This window comes from Protopterus annectens, chromosome 11.part0, assembly GCF_019279795.1.
Source record: "Protopterus annectens isolate FY-2018-M chromosome 11.part0, PAN1.0, whole genome shotgun sequence".
Taxonomy (NCBI): Eukaryota; Metazoa; Chordata; order Ceratodontiformes; family Protopteridae; genus Protopterus; species Protopterus annectens.
The window spans coordinates 1563531373-1563553384 of record NC_056745.1 but is presented as its reverse complement, the minus strand read 5'-3'; positions in this window follow the sequence as shown (position 1 = coordinate 1563553384).

The following is a 22012-nucleotide window of genomic DNA, read 5'->3' as shown; positions in this document are numbered from 1 at the left end:
TCGCACTACAGTGAGGAAAGGGCAAATATTCCAATCCTCACTGTACTGCGATCCCACAATGCAATCTTCGAAATGCTGCCATTTTAAAGTTTTGATCGTTTGATTACATTATCTTTCGATAACGTAATAGGAATCCCTACTATATCTGGGTTGAAATTAATTTTTTCTGTAACAATATCATAGGTATGGATGTAACAAAGTATTTTCTCATAAATAAGTTCTTCATTTATTTTGGCTAGCAGGTAAATGCTAGAAATGAGCCAAACATTATTTAGTGAGAATAGATTTATTATTATATTAGGAAGTGGAGGGATATGACAATGTTTAGTGCCACATGGAATTATAGTAGCAGTAAGGGAAAAGTTAACGATAAATGTGAGAGGTTTGCAGAGAAGATCGGAGCCATCATTGAGTAGTCTAAGAAATGGATGTAGACGTATGGTTTAAAAGAGGAGTTTGTTTTATCAAGGTGTTAACTGACTTTTTTGGATGAAATTGTTTTGAAGTAACATGGGAGTTTTCCTTATAGATTGGGAAGAAGAATATTTGTGATAATGGTAGAAGTATGTGTGCAACTGGAAAAGGAAGACAGGGAGGTGAACTTACATACTGATGGATGCAATTAATGAGATCAGGTTGAAGTAATGCAGCTGAGTTAATTCATAAAATATTTTACTTCTGGAAATGTATTTTGCTGATTTTCAAAGTATTTAGATTGTCCAATATCGGAAAACTAAATACATACATACTAAAGGTAAGTAACCTTTACTTCATTAATTTTTATTCTCGTGTTGTTTTTTCCCTGTACTCGATTTCCTACAGACTGCTGTCTGGCAATCTATGCATCTTCTGATCTCATACTGATTAATTTATTGCATATGTGAAAACAATTAGCATCAGAAATACCCATTCTAAGGTCCTAAACCTTTTCTGTAACATAAACATAACATGTTGGAGGACAGGTATGTATTTGGAACAGGTTTCACAGCTATGTGCAGCAAAACTCATCACTAACCCTATTCTAATAGAACTTGGACCAATGGATGGTAAGTCACAAATTTACTCCAGGTTTGGCACCTATGTCCCAATGAGCAAGGGCAGACTGACCTCTTGATGTGTACAAGCCTGTATAGTAACATTAAAATTCCTTGGGGTATTGGCATTTGTAAGAGATACTTTGGCAGTTTTGGGGCAAGCTTGAAAGTATCTTGGGTTGATAGCCTAGTAACTACCAATGAATCCTAGTAACTACCTATGAATCTATAACAGTAAGTTTGAGAAGGGATCATAATGGGATTTTATCACTCCTGTGCATACTTTTGTCTAGTAAAATGGTAACAGCTTTAGAAAACCTATGTATGAATGTTATAGCACTGCCTCCTCTATATTTCCTAGGCATGTTCTTGGTATAAATATAGTTGGAATCAGACATAGGTTCATAGGTTCATAGGTTCATACTAGGCTATCTGCCCAAGGGCATTTATAAGCCTAGCCCATAGTTATGTGGCTCCCCTTTAGTTTGAATAAAAACTATGCCTATCATTTTTCTGTGCCTCTGTCAAGCAGTGACACTGAAGTAATCCCTGGGGTATATCTGCGATCTCCCATCCATTGGTCAAGATTCCTCTTGAACAAGGCCAGCGAGGTGCTCTGCCTCACATGTACCGGGATTTTGTTCCACAGCATAGGGAGTCTCTGGGTGATGAATCTGTCCCTCCAGCACGCTCTATCTATAACCGTGTCAAGGTATAAGTCTCCCTGTGGTTCTGAGGGATCTAGATTTTTGAGGTGAAGCATATTCATCAAATCTGGGTTTGACATGGCCTTATATGTCAGGCACAGGTCACCTCTGAGCAAGCGGTATGAGACTGAATAAAGCTGGAGTTCTTTCAGTCGGGCAGCATAAGACATATTTTGAGACCCTTTATCCTTTTGGTGAGGAACTTTTGGGGCCTTTCAAGCTGCATCAGGTGTCTGGTCAGATACATTCGAACGGGCATTGTACTCAATCATAGGTCTAATGAGTGATGAGTACAGGGGACGATGACCTCCCTTGATCTAGATGTGAATCCTTCATGATCAGGTGGGCATATAGAAGGTTTTCCTAACTACTTTAGCAACATGAGTGTCAAACGAAAGACTACTGTCAACTTGGGTCCCCAGATCCCTGATGACTTTTTCTGTGCTCAGTGGATTGTCACCTATATGGTAGCTATGACTATGCATTTTTGGCGAACTTCAGGCCATGGCTCTGGCACCAGTTATCCGCTTCTGTGAGGCCCTTCTGGAGGATATCTGTGTCAGATGTAGTCATCTGCAAACTTTGTCAGCCATAACCTCCTGTGTTTGCTTGTACTTCAGAAAAGTAGATGAGAGTGGACCCAGGACTGATGTGGGACACCACTTGTGACAGGCTTTGAGTCTGACATGGCTCCAGCAACTCTGACCCTGTGGGTTCTGTCGCTAGCCAGTTTGCAACCCATCTTGTGATGTATGGGTTTACATTCAAGCTGATGAGTTTTTCGATGATACCTGAGTGGGGTATTGTGTCAAGGCCTTTGCCAGGTCGAGGTAGGCTGTATGGACTGCCTTTCCTCATCAATGGCCTTGGTGACTGTCTCAAAAAGTCAACCAAGTTTAAGAGGCAGGATCTGCCTTTGACAAAGCCAAACTGGGTTGGATCCAAAGTCTGCAAGTTCCCTATGTCTTTATTTATGAGTTCCATTATGATCCTCTCCATGGCTTTGCAGATAAGGCTTGTCAAGCTAATGGGGGTAATTTCCAGGGTCTGTGGAGGCACCGCCTTATGAAGTGGGACCACAGCTGAGGTGAGGCTAAGATTAAACAGCTGTCCTAACTGTGGGTTTAATTCCTCGTTGAGTTCATGCCATCCGTCCCATGGATGCTGTGTTTTTGCCTTAGTGAGGGCAGTTCTCACCTGGAGATGTTTGAATAGATATCTCTCCTTTGGGGAGAAGTTTGCACTGAACCTGTCAGCCAGTATGTTAGCAATGTAGGTTCAGACATCATTTTGAACTAATTCTGAGCATATCTGGGAGTTTCCTCCTAGGTTTCTAACATAGCTAAAGAAGGCCTTATGATTGTCTTTAGAGTCCTTTTTCTCTCAAAATTTGCCTTTGATGATTTTATGAGAGCTCTTAGTTTTTTACTTATAATGATCAAAGGTGTCTTACCTTTCAAGGATTTTGCTCTATCTTGTAGTAGCTTCCTCCTTTTGTTGTAGAGCTTGTTTATGGCTGGGGTCCACCAGACTGGACGCTTGCCTTTGGTACAGAGAGTCTTAGTTTTGTTTGGGATTGCCTGATCTATGCAGTCCTGTAGGTGCTGGTAGAAGGCATTTGTAAGTGATTCAGCGGTTTGAGTAATGTTTACCAGGAGATATCTAGGAATTACAGATTTTTAATAATAAAACCCCCATTGAAATAGTTTCCCATACTAAACTTCTTGGTGTCAGCCACAGTGGTGCAGCGGTAGCATTGTCGCCTCACAGCAAGAGGTTCTCCTGTTCGATTCTCGGCTGGAGCGCCTCCTGTGAGGAGTCTGCATGTTCTCCCTGCAGTCTAGTAGTGTTCGAAAGACATGCGTGAATGGGCGTGCCTTTGTTGAAGGTTGGGCATCTAGCTGGCACCTCGACACTGTAAAAATCTACTGCCAATCATTAGTGCCCCGGAGTTCAACTGTGGCGACCCCTAACCAGGAAAAGCCGAAAGAAAAACAACAACTAAACTTCTTGGTGTCATTATTGATGAGCAGTTAAAATTCGACCTTCATCTCCAAGCCAACATTAAGAAAACCCATAAGAAAGTAGGAATGCTCTATCAGCACATTCGCTTCCTCACACTATCAACTAAGCTTACCCTCTCTACCACATACCTCCTTCCCTCCCTCTTGTATGGAGCTCCTCTCCTCACCAACCTGCAAGCAACACTCAAAGGCAAACTAGCATGCTGCTACAACAAAAATTGCCAAAATTTGCTACTGGCTGTACATCCTCTCACACCACTGTTACTCCCTGAACTTGCTAGAATTCCCTCACTACCTATCTTACATTCAACTCTCCACTGCCCACAAACTCATTTTTAACCCTTCTGACTGCCCCTCCCTCTCCTCCATTCTCACTATGCATCTCCCCACCCGCACCCTCAGATCTAACAATCAAAACATCCTTGCTGTACACAAACCATAACGCAGCCCAGACCAACTTCTTTTATCCTTCTCCCTTCCACACAAATGGAATTCACTCCCTCCCCTCATCTACTTCCTCTTTCAAGGCACAGCTGCACTCCTATCACTCCTCTTCATGGGAATGTTCCTGCTCTCACCCATCCTAAACCCCCACCTTCACTCCTCCTCCTCCTCCTCCTCTTCTCATACTGCCCTCCCCTAGCTCAATTATGCTTTCTGCTGGCCACATATGAGGTGGAGGGACAAAGGGGATGTATATGTACAGTTCCTCTTGGAATCTTCTACTGAAGTACTGCTATTGCTTGCATTACCTCCTGCCTAACCCTTAGTTGTCCATATCTAAACATACTGTATTATATCCTTATTCCTGTAGTGTGTGATACTTCCTGCCTGACCATCAGTTGTTTGCATCTAAACATACTGTATTATACCCTTACTACTCTTGTATTATCTGTTGCTCACAAACATTTTAAAATGTTACTTTATTTAATCTCTGTATAACTACCTGTTATATTTTTAGTTTTTGTGTAAACTTAAATATATACTGTTGAGCTTTTCTCCCCAGGCCTCCTGTTATATTTTTATTTTTTGTGTAAATTTAAATATATACTGTGGAGCTTTTTTCCCGGGCCTCCATTGAAAAAGGGCTCACCTTGGCCCAGTGGACTTTCTCGGTTAACAAACTTCAAATAAATAAATAAACACCTAAAACACACACACACACACACACACACACACACGTATGTATGCACACACACACACACACACACACACACACACACACACACACACACACACACACACACACACACACACACGCACACGCACACACACACACACACACACACACACACACACACACACACACACACACACACACACACACACACACACACAATGAAAGAACTGGTGATTTGATGGACAAATTAAGTTTGGCAAGTAATAAAACCAGTTAATAATAAAGAAATTTAATAGGGAAGATGAATCATTGAAAAGATGTAGAACGACAAAGTTTGTCAGAGACCTCAGTGGTTACAAAGAACTGGTAGATGCTTCCATCAGTATCATTAATTCCTTCAGTCCTAGTGCCCATTCCATCCCATTAGGTAATAAGCAAAAGGTGATTAAAGTGATCCTGGTTTAATTTCTCCAAGAATTTTGGGGTTCTATGCCATGATGGGAATGGACCCCATTCTTAAGTCAAAGTATGATTAAAGTTCATTAAATTAGTATTGTTTCAGTCTTTGATGTTAGCGAAAAGTGCTCTTCCCAGCACCTGCAATGTGTCCAGAACTAACTCTTTCTGCAATTCAAATGGAGTTACATATATCGGTAACATATCTAAATATGACTGTAAATTCTTTTTTATGAGACCCGTTGCTTCTACTGCTATTGGAACTGTCTGGGTATCCTTCTTCCACATTGCTGTCATTTTTGCCTGCAAATCCTGTTTTTTTTTTAAGACTTTGTGTCTCTGTATATGTAAGATACTGTAATCAGTGGGTGTAGCAATTTCAATGATCCATGCTAGTTTTGTCTAATTTTCATTGACTACTACATCTGGCTTTCTGGCATCTATTTTTCGAACTGTTGGTAATGGGTGATCCCATGTGATATAAAAGTAATCATTTTCTATAATGCTTTGTGGCTTATGTTTCTAACTAATGCTTCTCAGCTATGTCAGTATTATGATGTTTACACAAGCTCCAATACAACAGTCTTGCCACATTATTATGCCTTTTAGTATACGGTCCTCCTGCCATTAGTATATCACAGCCAGCAACAAGATGTGCGACTGTTTCCAATTCCGTTTTACAAAACCTGCATTTGTCTGTTTCTCTGACAAGTTCAATGGACTTTATGAACCAACATGTATGTCGTCCACTATCCTACGCTGCCAATATTAACCTTTCATCTTTTGGTTTAAATTCACCTCTCCATAACCATTCCTGCATTAGATTCTGATTGACATCAGGTTGTTCCAGGAGTTTTCTGTACTTGTAACTATATTTATGCATTTTCCACACTTCCTGCCTTCTCATTTGACCCTTCACCTTATATTCGTTCTTTTCTTTCTGGCAACTTCAGCTGCTGCATGATTTTTATCTACTTCTGGTGTCGCTTGACATTAACATGCTTCTGCTAAAGTAAGCAGGGAAGTCATCCTCGATGTGTTCTCCTTGTGTTATAAAGCTTTCACTATGTTTGGATCTTGTGAGGTCAGCAGATATGTAATGATTGCAGATCTATACAAGTAATCGATTTCAAGGAGGCCCATACCTCCTTCAGAAAGGAGACTATATAATCTTGGTATACACTGATTTTTATAAATCATTTGATAAGCATGAAGCATTTTTCTTGTTTTCTTGTCCTACTGATCCATTACCTTTTGGGGCCAGTCTATCACCCCAAAGCTATAAGTTAGAACTGGAAGAGAAAATTGGTTTACAGCTTGGACTCTGTTCCTAGATGTCAGGGTTGTTTTCACTATTCATTTTAGTCTTATAAAATATTCCTTACTAAGCTTTGTTCACATTTGTTCCTGTTTTATTAATCCTTCATCAATTCCCAAATATTTATGCACTCCCTCTTGCTCATGTTCTTTTATATCACATTCCTGTCCCAAACTTTTTCCCAAAGTTTTTCTTGATACTGCAGCTTTCCTGCTTAAAGGGTTGTTTTTGCACATTTGTCAAAACCAAATGACATTCTTATATCATCTGAGAAAGTTTTGACCACTTGCAGTTTTGCTTTCAGTTCCACATCTGATGAACTATACAGTTTTAGATCATCTACAAAAAAGAAGACGTGAAGTCCTTATACTTTCTTGTTTTCTGGGAGCCAAATTATAGTCATGACCTAATCTGTAAAGTGACAGCTTAATGGGTTAAGGGCAAGACAAAAGAGCAACATCGAGAAAATATCAGTGAATAATGAAATGCTTCTAACAGCAGTTTGCAAACTAAAGATATACTTTCTAATTAAAATTTGGAGACACTAGTTTCCTAGAGGTTATCAAGAAATCAGCTGCAGAGAAAACAGTTACTGACTGTTTTCAACAAGGTCCATATAAACAGAAGGGATCCAGTCAATGTGTGTGGACAATAATTTATTTCAGCAAGTTTAGGAACCAGTTCAGGTTTTTCAGAAAACAGAATTTCAGCAGGAACAGCCAAGTTGGGTGGAAGTGGTAAGTCACAAATTGTGAACTGCCGAAATAAGAGTAGCGAAAACAATATTACAGGCTACAGAATTCAAGAAGGTATAGGAGAATGAATGCACCTATGAATTTCAAAATTATCATTTATCTTCCAGAATATTAAGAAATTTGAAATTGTAGTCCTCTAAAGGATTCACTTTTGTACCTTTGTACAGGACTAGTGTGGTGGGTGCTGTTACCAGTTTAAATGAGTTCACACATAAGACCAAAAATTTCTATAGTTCAAGAGAATAGTTCAAATTCATTGGACAAAAACTGTTTCTTTAGAAGTGTTTTTAACCCCATCTCCATTGAATCCAGTCACCATCTTGTTTGAAAAGGAATATGAAAGACACCTGTGAGCTGGTGAGGGTTACGCTGAAAATGACATTTTTAATTTTTGTAAAGCTAATGGAGCTGTGCTTTATTCTTTGATTCATGATAGTAATATTAGACTTAATGAAGGCAGCTAAGGGGGTCCTTGTGGCTTTAATGAATACTGCAGCTGATAATTCATAGATTGCCACTAGGCTAATGATCCAGGGGCCATTTTAAGCCTAACCAAGTGTTCCTAAAAGAATAATGATGCCCAGTATCAAAACAGGAAATTGAGAGCCAGGTACTTATGAGCTACCTCTGTCCTTAATGGACATGGATGCCAGGCCTGGTGTAACTTTCTTATTCCACATCCACTGATCTAGGTTGTGCTTAAACTCTGTAATAGATGAACTCAGTTTATTATGGATGAGAAACCTTGTTCCATTGGACAGGCAGTCTCTGATACACATATCTATCTCTCCAGCATGTTCTGTTTAAGTCACAGAAAAAATTCAGGTCCCCAGACCTTGTATTTCTGGTACTCTTTGACTTATGAATATGTAGGAGATTCATAAGTGTGGGGTTTGTGGATGCCTTATAAGCCAAGCATAGATCACCCCTCAGCAACCTATCAGAGACTGAGTAGAGGGAAAGGGCTTTAAGATGTCTGCATAAGGCAGGTTTATTACTCCTTGTATTCTTTTTGTAAGGAACCTCTGATGTCACTCTAGTTGCTGCATATTCCTGGTCAGGTACGTACCAAATGGAATATTGTACTCTATGATTGGTCTGATAAGGGCAGAGTACAGTGGGACAATGACCTCTTTGGACCTAGATACCATGCCCTTACTTATAAGTTTTTCAACTTAAAAGGATTTACGCACCACTGTGGCCATGTGGTGCTTGAAGGTACAGCTACTGTCTACATGCGTACTCAGATCCATGACCACTGGGTCAACTCTTGAGGGTGTATTATCAACATGGTAATTAGTTGGGATGGTTGACTTCCTAAAGTGTACAATTATGCATTTCTTAGCATTGAGTTGTAGACCATGGTTTTGGCACCATTTGTTAGACAGACGTAGACCTTCTTGAAGAATGCTAGTGTCTGCAAGGGAGTCAGTGATGACCCCTAGCTTGCAATCATCTGCAAACTTAGTCAGCCATAAACTTTCAGCATTTGCTTCAGTTTCAGAGAAATAGATGCCTAAAAGGAGCAGGCCCAGTACTGAACCCTGGGGGACTCAGCTAGTGAGTGGCCTCTTGGTGGAGATACCTCACTTATTTTGAGCCTATCCAGAGGATGACAAAAGGGTTTATACCTAAATTTGTCAGCTTGTCTATAATGCCTGAGTGGAGTATTGTATCAAACACCTTGGCCAGGTCGAGGTGAGCTGTGTGCAATTGACCCTCTCAAAAAGGTCCACCACATTTAATTGGCATGACTTCCTTTAACAAAGCTAAACTGTGATGGGTTCAGCATTTGCAGGTTACCTATGTCCTCCTTTATCATGTCCATGATGATTTTTTCCATGGCCTTACATATGAGGCTGGTAAGACTTATGGGTCTGTATTTACCTGGATCAGTGGTTGGACCTCTGTTGTGCAGTAGAATGACTGTAGTCATCTTCCATTCCTTGGGTACAAAACCTGAATGAGAGTTCCAGTTAAAAACTGATGATTCAAGTGGACCGGAGAGGTCATGTTTCATGATATTTATTAAACATCTCAGGATGTTATCAGGGCCTATTGATGTAGTATTTTTGTCCTTTGAAAGTGCATTGATGACCTGTTCCCTAGTAATGGGTGGGGGGGTTGTGGTATGTGGTATTTACTTTTGATTATCAGGGTGAGTAGGGGAGAAATTTGAGCTGAACCTGTGAGCCAAAAGGTTGGCCACGGCCCCTAGTTTAGTGTGGGTGATGCCATTTATAATAAGTTCTGCACACTATTCTGTAGTCCCCTGAGGTTTTGGATATAGCTGTAGAAAGGTTTGGGGTTTTCCCTCACCTGAGAAGCTATTTTTTTTTTCAAATTTAGCCTTTGAAGTGTTAATTTACCCTCTTAGCTGCCTGTTTAGATTGATCATGGGGGTTTTCGATATAGGTTCATAGGTTCATAGGTAGGTACTAGGCTATTGGCCCTAGGGCCTATACAAGCCCAGCCAAAAAGTTACCCTGGCTTTTGCCACCCAAGAAAATTATTTTCCTGTGCCACTGTAGAGCAGAGCCACAGAAGTGATCCCCAGGGTGAATTTCCTATCTCCCATCCAATCATCAAGATTTTTCTTGAAGAGTGCTAATGAGGAGCTTTGTTTGATATAAATAGGTAGTTTATTCCAGAGTATGGGAAGTCTCTGGGACAGGAATCTATCCCTCTGGCATGTTCTGTTTATTGTGGTGACAAGGTTTAGGCCCCTAGAGCATGTATCACAGAGGGATTGGGACTTCTTTAAGTGGAGCATGTCCAACAGCTCTGGGTTTGACATAGCTTTGTATGTTAGGCAGAGATCGCCTCTGAGTAGGCGATATGCGACGGAGTAAATCTGGAGTTTTTTGAGACGGTCTGAGTAGGGCATCTGTTTGAGGCTGGTAATCCTCTTTGTGAGGTATTTCTGTGGCCTTTCCAGTTGTTGTGGATATATTGTGAGGTACATACCAAAAGGGGTATTGTACTCTGTAATGGGTCTAATGAGTGATGAGTAGAGGGGAACAATGACCTCTTTTTTCCGGATGAGAAACCTTTTGTGATAAGGTGTGCCACGTAGAAGGATTTCCTGACTACTGTGGCAATGTGATTATCAAAGGAGAGACTACTGTCCACCTGTGTCCCAAGGTCTCTTATCACACTTTCGGTGTTAAGTATACTACCGCCTATGTTGTAGTTCATGGGTACAGAGTTTTTGGCATTGAGTTTGAGGCCATGGCTTTGACACCAGGCATCTGTCTTAGTGAGGCCCTTTTATATATTTTATATATATATATATATATATATATATATATATATATATATATATATATATATATATGGTTTTGTTCCTCCACAGCTTGGCAAAGATTGTTTTTCTTTTGTTGTTTAACTGATTAATATTGTGATTCCACCACAAGTCTGTTTGCTTTATTCTTAAAACAAGTGGGTACAGCTCACTCTATACAGCTATCAATATGGCTGTACAGAGATTTTGTAAAAAGCTCAGCATATGCTATGGTGTTCAGTGGGTTTGGGGTGCTTGGAATTTAGCCAAGCTGTTGCTTAATAGAGAGAAGTTAGCCTTGGAATAGTTCCTAAATGTTTTTGTTTTTTCCAGATCCCTGGATTTAATTTTTATTTTAATTAATACTGCCTTATGGTCAGATCTGATGAGTGAAGACATCACACTGGGTGAAGAACATTGCCTCCCCCATGTTTGTGATTACAAGGTTTAGGATGTTTGCACCCCTGGTAGGAGAATTGCCCATCTGTTCCAGGACGTTGTTGTTAAAATTTAATAATACTAAACTGCTGCTGTTATCATTCAGTACAGAACTTTGTACGGAAGTTAACAGAACCAAATATATAAAAGCTATGAGAAATATTCATAGGTGGCTAGATTAATTGTTTTTAGAAGGCTTGCTACCTGATGAATGGGTTGAATTTTTTAAGGCTGAAAATATTGCCTTGGGAATTATTTTTTAGCATCTCAAAGATCCACAAGAATGTAATAGAGCCATTGCTAGGACCAATTGTTTCAGCTAGTGGTTCAAAGACTGAAACTTGTATCTTTCTTTAATTGGTTTAGAATGGGTAAGGAATATTCTGTTACATGATGGTCAATGTATTATTAATAAAATTAGGTTGATTATGGATTCAGTGAAACAAGGTTTGGACAATATTGTTTTTATGTTTGACTTTAAAATATGTAAGCGATTGAAAGGGGTAGCTGGGAACCTTATTGGCTAAAAATTAAGCCAACTTAGTCTTATCCTTAATAGAAGAAGTCGATTGCCTATTATAATGAACAGTTTTAAGTATGTTTCATTTTATTGTCAGGTCATTGATGACTTTTTTCCAGAAATGTTAAAAGATTTTATATATTTTCTCTAAAAGAAATACATATTTCCTGGAATTCACTTATCTTTACAGTAAAGAAAGCACCGCTTTTTTTAAAACTGACACTATATAAAAATAGAAACAGAAATTTTGACATTCAGTTTTAATTATAAGAACACAGGGAACAATGCTTATTTACATTACAGGAGTATGCACACAAAATATCTGAAAGACAGTGTGGTGAAAAGTTAGTATGTTTAGGTTGAAAAACTTAACATCTAACCCATAAATCATGACACAGGAAAATCAGAATTAGCAGAACAGATTTGTATTGAGGGGTTACCTTTTGGAGGTTATCACATCTGCTGTCAGATATATAATAACAAAAAAGAAACTATAATCAAAGAAAATAATTGGAGATTAGTCACATATATCAAACCTTCTTTATACAGGCAAAATATATTAAGAATATTATTAAACATAAGTGGTAGTTTTTGTGTGATAATCCAAATATTTCTGAAAGAATTGTTCAGGAACCTAGTTTCATGAATAAAAGAGGTAACAACATAAAAAATTGTGGGAAAAATATTCTTATCAATGGTCAGTAAAGAATGGTTATAATATCTAAAAAAGAGGTACTTTCAAGTATTTGCACTGCAATATGTGTAGAAATATAGCAGAGTCGCCTTCATTTTTCTTTGTAAACACCAATGCAAGTAATGAGGCATCTGGCATTTTTACTTTTTCTAAAACACGATCAGATTAAACAGCAGTCTTCAATATTTTTATTTGTATTGTGATAATGAGGTGAGACCCATTTTCATTGGAGGGAGCTATTAAATGGCCAATAACAAATAATAATGTGAGACTATAGATGGCAAGCCAAGATCTTATCGGCTAACTGACAAGTGCGCTTTCATAAGGGAGTATAGTACGGTCTTATTTTAATATTCTTACATAAGTAAAAGTTCCTTTATAAGTTGATTCAGTTCAAAACATTTTCTCATTACCATTTGCATTACTAATACATTTAGTTAATAATCATAACTGGATTTAAGGTTGGCAGTTGTATGTTTTAATGTTTAAATTAGTGTCTTAAGTTTTGTTTTATCAGTAGCTGTATGATGTTTTTAAAGTCAACATATTTTCTTGTCACCCATGTCATCCAAGTATATAAAGTTCATATTCAGCCATATAGCTTTCTTTTTACTATTAATTAAATGCCTATTCCACACTAGTAACTAGCAAAAAATGACTGAACATAGCCACTCCATTCAGACTTGAAATGTAACTGATAGTTTATGTCATTGTTGGTACTGAAAATGCCTTTTTATTTTATGTCTACATCATTAATTGTTTAACTATTTGTTATAGGATCTGGCTTTGGCTTCTATAAAGATACAAGAAGGAATAACCTCACTTAAGCTATATTTAATATTATACTTTGTGAGAACATTAGATATTACAATGCTTCTAAATGTCACATTTTTTGGTGAGTCCTGTCTAAGGCTTTTCAACATTACACAGCTCATCACAAGTAGGCATTTGTGGTTAGACAGTTTCAGCACAGACATGTCTTTACACATCAGAAAGCAATGAAACTACTAATATTTTACCTCTTTTAAAGTGCTGCATCTGCTATGAATAACTACTTTCTTATGAAGAGTTCATTTTAGTCTGAGAGTTTCAGTCGGCTACATTGTAAAATCTATGTTAGTCTAATAAAAGTTATATCAGCTCTGGGATCCAGTATCTCTCATTGTTAGCATTTCTCCTTTTTTCTGCATGAGAAGTAAGAGAGAAACAAAATTGTTGGTTAAAGAAATTTCTAGAAGAAGTGCCTTCATGGAATACTCTGTGGGCTAGATTCATTAAAGCCTACACTAAGTGTACACTACGTGTACACTGTTCTGAGTGAACAAACAGCACAGACATAACTCACATCTTCTTCCTCCTAATTTTTATTTTCTTACTGATATTCTTGCAGCTTTAACCACAAAGTGTAGACTACATGTATACTTAGTGTAGTCTTTCTGAATGACTAGAAAGCACAAAAAAATGTGATAAGAATTTCACTGAATTCATATTGTGTACACTTAGTGTAGGCTTTATTGGATCTGGCCCTGTATTTTTCAATGTCCTTAACTCAAATTCTGTTTTATGAATGAGCCTGTTTTTTGAACAAACAATATTAGTAAAGGTCTGCATGACATACATTTTTCACAACTTGAGGAGAAAGAGCATTTCATTAAGCAGGAGTTATAACAATATATGTATTACATTTATCCAACCCTGTGCAATTGTAGTTATAAAGACAACAATGGTGTAACTGCCAAAATTTGTACAACACAACGATACCACACCAAGAACTTTATTACATAAAGCTTTCGGGTCTACACCCTTCATCAGTATAAAATAATACAATAAATCAACATTTAAATAGGAGAAACCATAGAATCACATGCTTCAGCCCATCCCACATCCTAACCAACAATCAAACCTTAAAGAAATATCAAGTCACAAAATTACTTATAGTATTATTTTATACTGATGAAGGGTGTAGACCCGAAAGCTTTATGTAATAAAGTTCTCGGTGTGGTATTGTTGTGTTCAATTGTAGTTATAACCTTTAAAATTTCAATCAACTACAAGGAAAGCAAATGTTGTAATCAATTAAAACTGCTGACATTTAATAAATGTCCTTAAAATAAGGTATAAAAAATATAATGCATTAAATTCATGCAATGCATTTTGGACAAACATCTAAATCCAGTCCATCATCAGGCCTTAAAAGTAATCAATTACACACAGGACTAAATAATCAATATAAAAATCAGCAGCATTGCATGAATGAAAGTTGTCGTGCTATGTTAACAATAGCTAAATAAGAAAGAACAGGCAAATAATTTAGTTACGGCTTCTTAATCCTTTTTGCATTCAGGTAAGTACATACGCTGTTCCATTCCCTTTATATTGGTCAGCTATGATAGTTAGTTGAACTTCTTTACCATCATTTGATCTTTGAAGGAATGGCAGTTTTGATGGTCTATGTAGGATGAACAGGCATTTGATGAACATTCTGTTTGATCAGTAAACATATACCACAAATATATACCCCCGCACCAACAATAGTAGGTTACAGAGGTGGGCTATGAATGTTCTTCAGAATTATTGGTATTCCACAAAATAAAGACCATTTAAATGCAGTTAACTAGAAATCCCTCTATAAGCTCTCAGAAATATTTCACTAAATAACAGATCTTCCAATAACTCAAAATATATGCAATATTGCATTTTAAACAGTCATAATCAAAGTTCTTATGCATCTATCTTCAAGAAAAAAACAGACTAATTTTTTCTACTACAAAGTATTATGATAACTGTGGCACTCTTCCCATCAGCAAATTTTTTAACAAGGTCTTCTCTATTTAATATCAGTCATGCAAGAAATGGACAGTGATAATTCATACAGCATGCACAATATAGTCAAAAGTATAAGTTAATATCAGTCATGCAAGAAATGCACAGTGATAATTCATACAGCATGCACGATATAGTCAGAAGTATAACTTAATATCAGTCATGCAAGAAATGCATGGTGATAATTCATACAGCATGCACGATATAGTCAAAAGTATAACTTAATATCAGTCATGCAAGAAATGCACAGTGATAATTCATACAGCATGCACGATATAGTCAAAAGTATAACTTAATATCAGTCATGCAAGAAATGCACGGTGATAATTCATACAGCATGCACGATATAGTCAAAAGTATAACTTAATATCAGTCATGCAAGAAATGCACGGTGATAATGCATACAGCATGCACGATATAGTCAAAAGTATAACTTAATATCAGTCATGCAAGAAATGCACGGTGATAATTCATACAGCATGCACGATATAGTCAAAAGTATAAGTTAATATCAGTCATGCAAGAAATGCACAGTGATAATTCATACAGCATGCACGATATAGTCAAAAGTATAAGTTAATATCAGTCATGCAAGAAATGCACAGTGATAATTCATACAGCATGCACGATATAGTCAAAAGTATAGGTTAATATCAATCATGCAAGAAATGCAGAGGGATAATTCATACAGCATGCACAATATAGTCAAAAGTATAAGTTAATATCAGTCATGCAAGAAATGCAGAGTGATAATTCATACAGCATGCACAATATAGTCAAAAGTATAAGTTAATATCAGTCATGCAAGAAATGCAGAGTGATAATTCATACAGCATGCACGATATAGTCAAAAGTATAAGTTAATAGCAGTCATGCAAGAAATGCACAGTGATAATTCATACAGCATGCACAATATAGTGAAAAGTATAAGTTAATATCAGTCATGCAAGAAATGCACAGTGATAATTCATACAGCATGCACGATATAGTCAAACGTATAAGTTAATATCAGTCATGCAAGAAATGCACAGTGATAATTCATACAGCATGCACGATATAGTCAAAAGTATAACTTAATATCAATCATGCAAGAAATGCACAGTGATAATTCATACAGCATGCACGATATAGTCAAAAGTATAACTTAATATCAGTCATGCAAGAAATGCACGGTGATAATTCATACAGCATGCACGATATAGTCAAAAGTATAAGTTAATATCAGTCATGCAAGAAATGCAGAGTGATAATTCATACAGCATGCACGATATAGTCAAACGTATAAGTTAATATCAGTCATGCAAGAAATGCACAGTGATAATTCATACAGCATGCACGATATAGTCAAAAGTATAACTTAATATCAATCATGCAAGAAATGCACAGTGATGATTCATACAGCATGCACGATATAGTCAAAAGTATAACTTAATATCAGTCATGCAAGAAATGCATGGTGATAATTCATACAGCATGCACGATATAGTCAAAAGTATAACTTAATATCAGTCATGCAAGAAATGCACGATGATAATTCATACAGCATGCACGATATAGTCAAAAGTATAACTTAATATCAGTCATGCAAGAAATGCACGGTGATAATTCATACAGCATGCACGATATAGTCAAAAGTATAAGTTAATATCAGTCATGCAAGAAAAGTGATAATTCATACAGCATGCACGATATAGTCAAAAGTATAAGTTAATATCACTCATGCAAGAAATGCACAGTGATAATTCATACAGCATGCACGATATAGTCAAAAGTATAAGTTAATATCACTCATGCAAGAAATGCACAGTGATAATTCATACAGCATGCACGATATAGTCAAAAGTGTAAGTTAATATCAGTCATGCAAGAAATGCACCGTGATAATTCATACAGCATGCACGATATAGTCAAAAGTATAAGTTAATATCAGTCATGCAAGAAATGCACGGTGATAATTCATACAGCATGCACGATATAGTCAAAAGTATAACTTAATATCAGTCATGCAAGAAATGCACGGTGATAATTCATACAGCATGCACGATATAGTCAAAAGTATAACTTAATATCAGTCATGCAAGAAATGCACGATGATAATTCATACAGCATGCACGATATAGTCAAAAGTATAAGTTAATATCACTCATGCAAGAAATGCAGAGTGATAATTCATACAGCATGCACGATATAGTCAAAAGTAAGTTAATATCACTCATGCAAGAAATGCAGAGTGATAATTCATACAGCATGCACGATATAGTCAAAAGTATAACTTAATATCAGTCATGCAAGAAATGCAGAGTGATAATTCATACAGCATGCACGATATAGTCAAAAGTATAACTTAATATCAGTCATGCAAGAAATACACAGTGATAATTCATACAGCATGCACGATATAGTCAAAAGTATAACTTAATATCAGTCATGCAAGAAATACACAGTGATAATTCATACAGCATGCACGATATAGTCAAAAGTATAACTTAATATCAGTCATGCAAGAAATACACAGTGATAATTCATACAGCATGCACGATATAGTCAAAAGTATAACTTAATATCAGTCATGCAAGAAATGCAGAGTGATAATTCATACAGCATGCACGATATAGTCAAAAGTATAACTTAATATCAGTCATGCAAGAAATGCAGAGTGATAATTCATACAGCATGCATGATATAGTCAGAAGTATAACTTAATATCAGTCATGCAAGAAATGCACAGTGATAATTCATACAGCATGCACGATATAGTCAAAAGTATAACTCATTAGAGGAAGCAGAGAAAGTACCTTCCTCTCACAGCATCAGTACTAAGATGTGATGTTGGGTTCAGGTACAAATGATTTGTAATCAAACATTAAGATATAAAGCTTTTTATTACTATATTTAGCAACTTTTCAAAATATTAAAGATACATCTGCTCTATTGCTAAAAATAACTAGAAGATTAAGGAATGACTAAAATTCAGTGGTGGTTCCTGACATTATCTGCTAAATCATATTTACTTACATCTGTGGTCTGAGAAGTAGGTGAGACAAAAGTAGAGAATCTTAGACTGGCAGGAAAGAAGATGTAGTAGCATCCCAAGAAGGATATAGAGTCGGGAGAAAAGGACGGGCAGGTAAGCTTTAGGGGCTATGGAACCCCAAAGTTGCATATATTAGTATGAGTAAGAGGATGATGTAACATTTACAGGAAGATAAGGGTGACAGAGAAGAAAATCATGAATTTACAGATACTGCTGCAAGGCAGGAGGTCCTGACACAAAGTAGTCAAACACATTATTGGTACAAGAGCAGAAAATGACTAAAATAACTGGAGATCACAGGACTGAACATTTATGGCATGGAAGGGTGATACCACATTTGTGTAGGCGAATAGAAGGGAAATCAAGAGCTGATTTAAATGGAGGGCAAAGACAGCTAAACTGATGAGCTACAAGGAAAGAAGGTATGTACATGAGGCTAAGAATGTGCGGCAGGAGGTATAGAGTGAAGCTCTCACAGCATATGAGCTATGAACTAACATTAGCAGTGTTAAGATTGCTTTAGAAGGGGCAGAAAAAACATTGCTGAAGCAGCCTGCAAAAGAAGAGGTAAGCCTCTGCTGGCTGCTAATGTAAAAAATGAACTAGCAAAAAATGTAAAAGGCAATATAAAAAAAGGAACATATACCGTGAGCTGCGTTTTATCTAGTTGTCTATCTATCTATTTATTTTCTATCTGTTAACTGGGTAAACTAAGCTGGACAACTGACCCTTTTCAGTGATGAGCCAGGTGTAATACTTTACGTATGGGCTGATATAAGCAGTATTTGGCATGAAAAAGCATAGTTAATGTAACAAACAATAGCAGTGCAGCTTGACACATCTTTCAACTGTCGAGAATTTTACAGAATGTCCATATTTTTGCCTCATATTTTTTAGTGTCTTCCTAGTAAAATGTGTGGTTTCATGGCAAATTGTTGAGGATAAAGTCACTAAATAATGACACACATTTTAGTTGCAGACTTCATATCCTCCAGAAAAGGCAAAACTTGTTATTCTAGCAATGTTCAAAGTTTTTAAAATAAGTCCCTGTAATTGTGCCTTTGTCCCTCTTCTACTTATGTTTGGCTTTGTCTGTGCATTGAGAGATTGGGGGGTATGCAACATGACAGTTAAAGTCCAAGCATAACGTACGCAAAGAAATATACAACAGTCATGAGTATATATAGGGTTATTTACAGTTTAACCAGCATCACAAAATCCATTACATTTAACTTAAATTTCAAATAATTCTTTAAGTCTGATCTGAATGTTTGTAAGTTTGGATTGTTCTGATAGCATTTGGAAAGTTATTCCATAATGAGGGCCTGATTTTAGAGGAAGGCTGTTTCTCCCATGGGATTTTTCCATTTGGGCTGAGAAAAGGTGAGGACATCATCCTTGGTGTTTTTTAGCGAGTAATTAACCTCCCTAGTATTTAGTAGCCTTTTTAGAGGAAGACAGTAACCACAACTGAGTATTTTAAGAACCAAAGTAGTATGGAAGGAAATAGCTCTGTCAGATATGGGAAGCCAATTGACTTGCTTTAGTTCATCACAGTGGTGCATATATATGTCTGCTAGTTAATACAAACCTGAAAATTATATTCACAATGGTTTGTAGTCTGTGTGATATTAAAACTTCCAACATGCGTAGAACAGGATTTCTGTTCCCATTTATTATCTGAAGGAAATGAAATCTGACTGAAACCTTAACCATCAGAACATAAACATGTCAACTGCCGTATATTTTACACACGGAAGTCATCGCCATATACAGACTTTACAACCCACTTCAGATAATCATATAAAGTGAGCAAACAGCTCACCCTTTCACCACAGCAACAATTATATCAATGTAATAGTACATCGGATGCTTCAGCTGTGAAAAAGTATACCCTTTCAGTTTCTGATGACAAGGATGGTATCCCAACATGCAGTAAATGACAGGTGCTACCGATTGACTTTCAGTCCCACTGGAATAACCCTCAAAATCACTAAGCATTGCACTCGGTCATTTAAATCACCGAGCATTGCAGTCAGTCAACAATGCCATGCATTTGCATTTCATACCATTCCAAATGTGGTTGCGATAATATGCAAGTACCAAATGTTGTTTGCCAAAACTTGAAAGCTTCTGTTTTTATGTAGCTTTGAAACCACATAATTGTATTTCCAGCAAGGTTTAGTTTGTACAGTTTGTTTTAGTGAGAGATTATGGTTGACAGTCTCAAAGGCATTTGTCATATCAATGAATCGCCTACTGAGAGGAGATGATAGCTCATATTATTGTAAAGTGTCATCACAATGGTGGTAACTGCAGTGATGGTACAAAATGAGTTTCTGAAACCATGTTCTTAATCACACAGCAGTCCATACTGATTATTATCCCAGGGATAAAAATTCAAAGGGGGATATTCCAGAGTGACTTTCTGTCATTGTTTCTATTCTGCCTTGCCATTAATCCATTACTTCACTGCTTAGGCCATGGCTACAATTTGGCTCCTAGAAAACAACAAAGTCTAATGACTTCTCATCTTTTCTTTGTCGATGATTTAAAACTGTATAGCTCATTAGATGAGGACTGAAAGCACAGCTGCAGGTTGTCAAAACTTATTCAGATGATAGTGGAATGTCATTTGGTCTTGATAAATGTGCAAAAGCAACCTTTAAAAAAGGAAAACTGCAGCACCAGGAAAACATCAGTTTGGGACAAGAATGTGATATAAAAGAACTTGAGCGAGAGGGAGTGTATAAATACTTGGGAACTGATGAAGGATCTGCAATAAAACATGAACAAATGCAAATAAAACTCAGTAAGGAATACTTTAGAAGACTTAAATTAATCCTGAGAACAGCATTGATATCTAGGAACAAGATCCCAGCTATAAATCAATTTGCTCTTCCTGTCCTAACTTACAGTTTTGGAGTGATTGACTGGCCCCAAAAAGTGTTGGATTGATTGGATATTAAAACAAGAAGGATGCTTCATGCAATTCACCAAATGATTTATAAAAATTAGTGTATACCAAGATTATATATTCCCTCTTCCAAAGGAGGGTTGGGCTTCCTTGAAATTGATTACATGTATAGATCTGCAATCATGGGACTCCACACATTATCTACTGACCTCACAAGATCCAAATGCAGTGAAAGTTTTGAAACATGAGGAGAATAAATCAAAGATGATGTCTCTGCTTAATCTAGCAGAAGCATATCGACATCAGGCAGGAATGGAAATCAAACCAGAAGTGGATAAAAACCATACAGCAACTGAATTTGCTAAAAAAAAACAAAAGAAAGAATATAAGGTGAAGGACCAGATGAGAAGGCAAGAAATGTGGAAAAAACATATAGTTGCAAGTATAGAAAACCTCTGGAAGAGCCTCATGTTGATCAAGAATGAATGCAGGAATGGTTAAGGAGAGCAAATTCAAACCAAGAAATGAAAGGTTAATATTGACTGCCAAAGATAGTGGGCTACGTACACGCTGGTTTACAAAGTCCACTGAGCATGTGGGAGAAACAGACAAATGTAGGTTTTGTAAAACCAAATTGGAAACAGTCACACACCTTGCTGCTGGTTGCGACACACTAATGGCAGAAGGACTGTATACTGAAAGGCATAATAATGTGGTGAGACTGTTGCATTGGGGATTGTGCAAACATTATGGTATCAAAGTGGCTGAAAAATACAGGAAACATTTGCCACAAAGCATCATAGAAAATGATGAAGTTTATATCACATGGGATCACCCATTAGCAACAGTTCAAAAGATAGATGCTAGAAAACTGGATATAGTGGTCCAA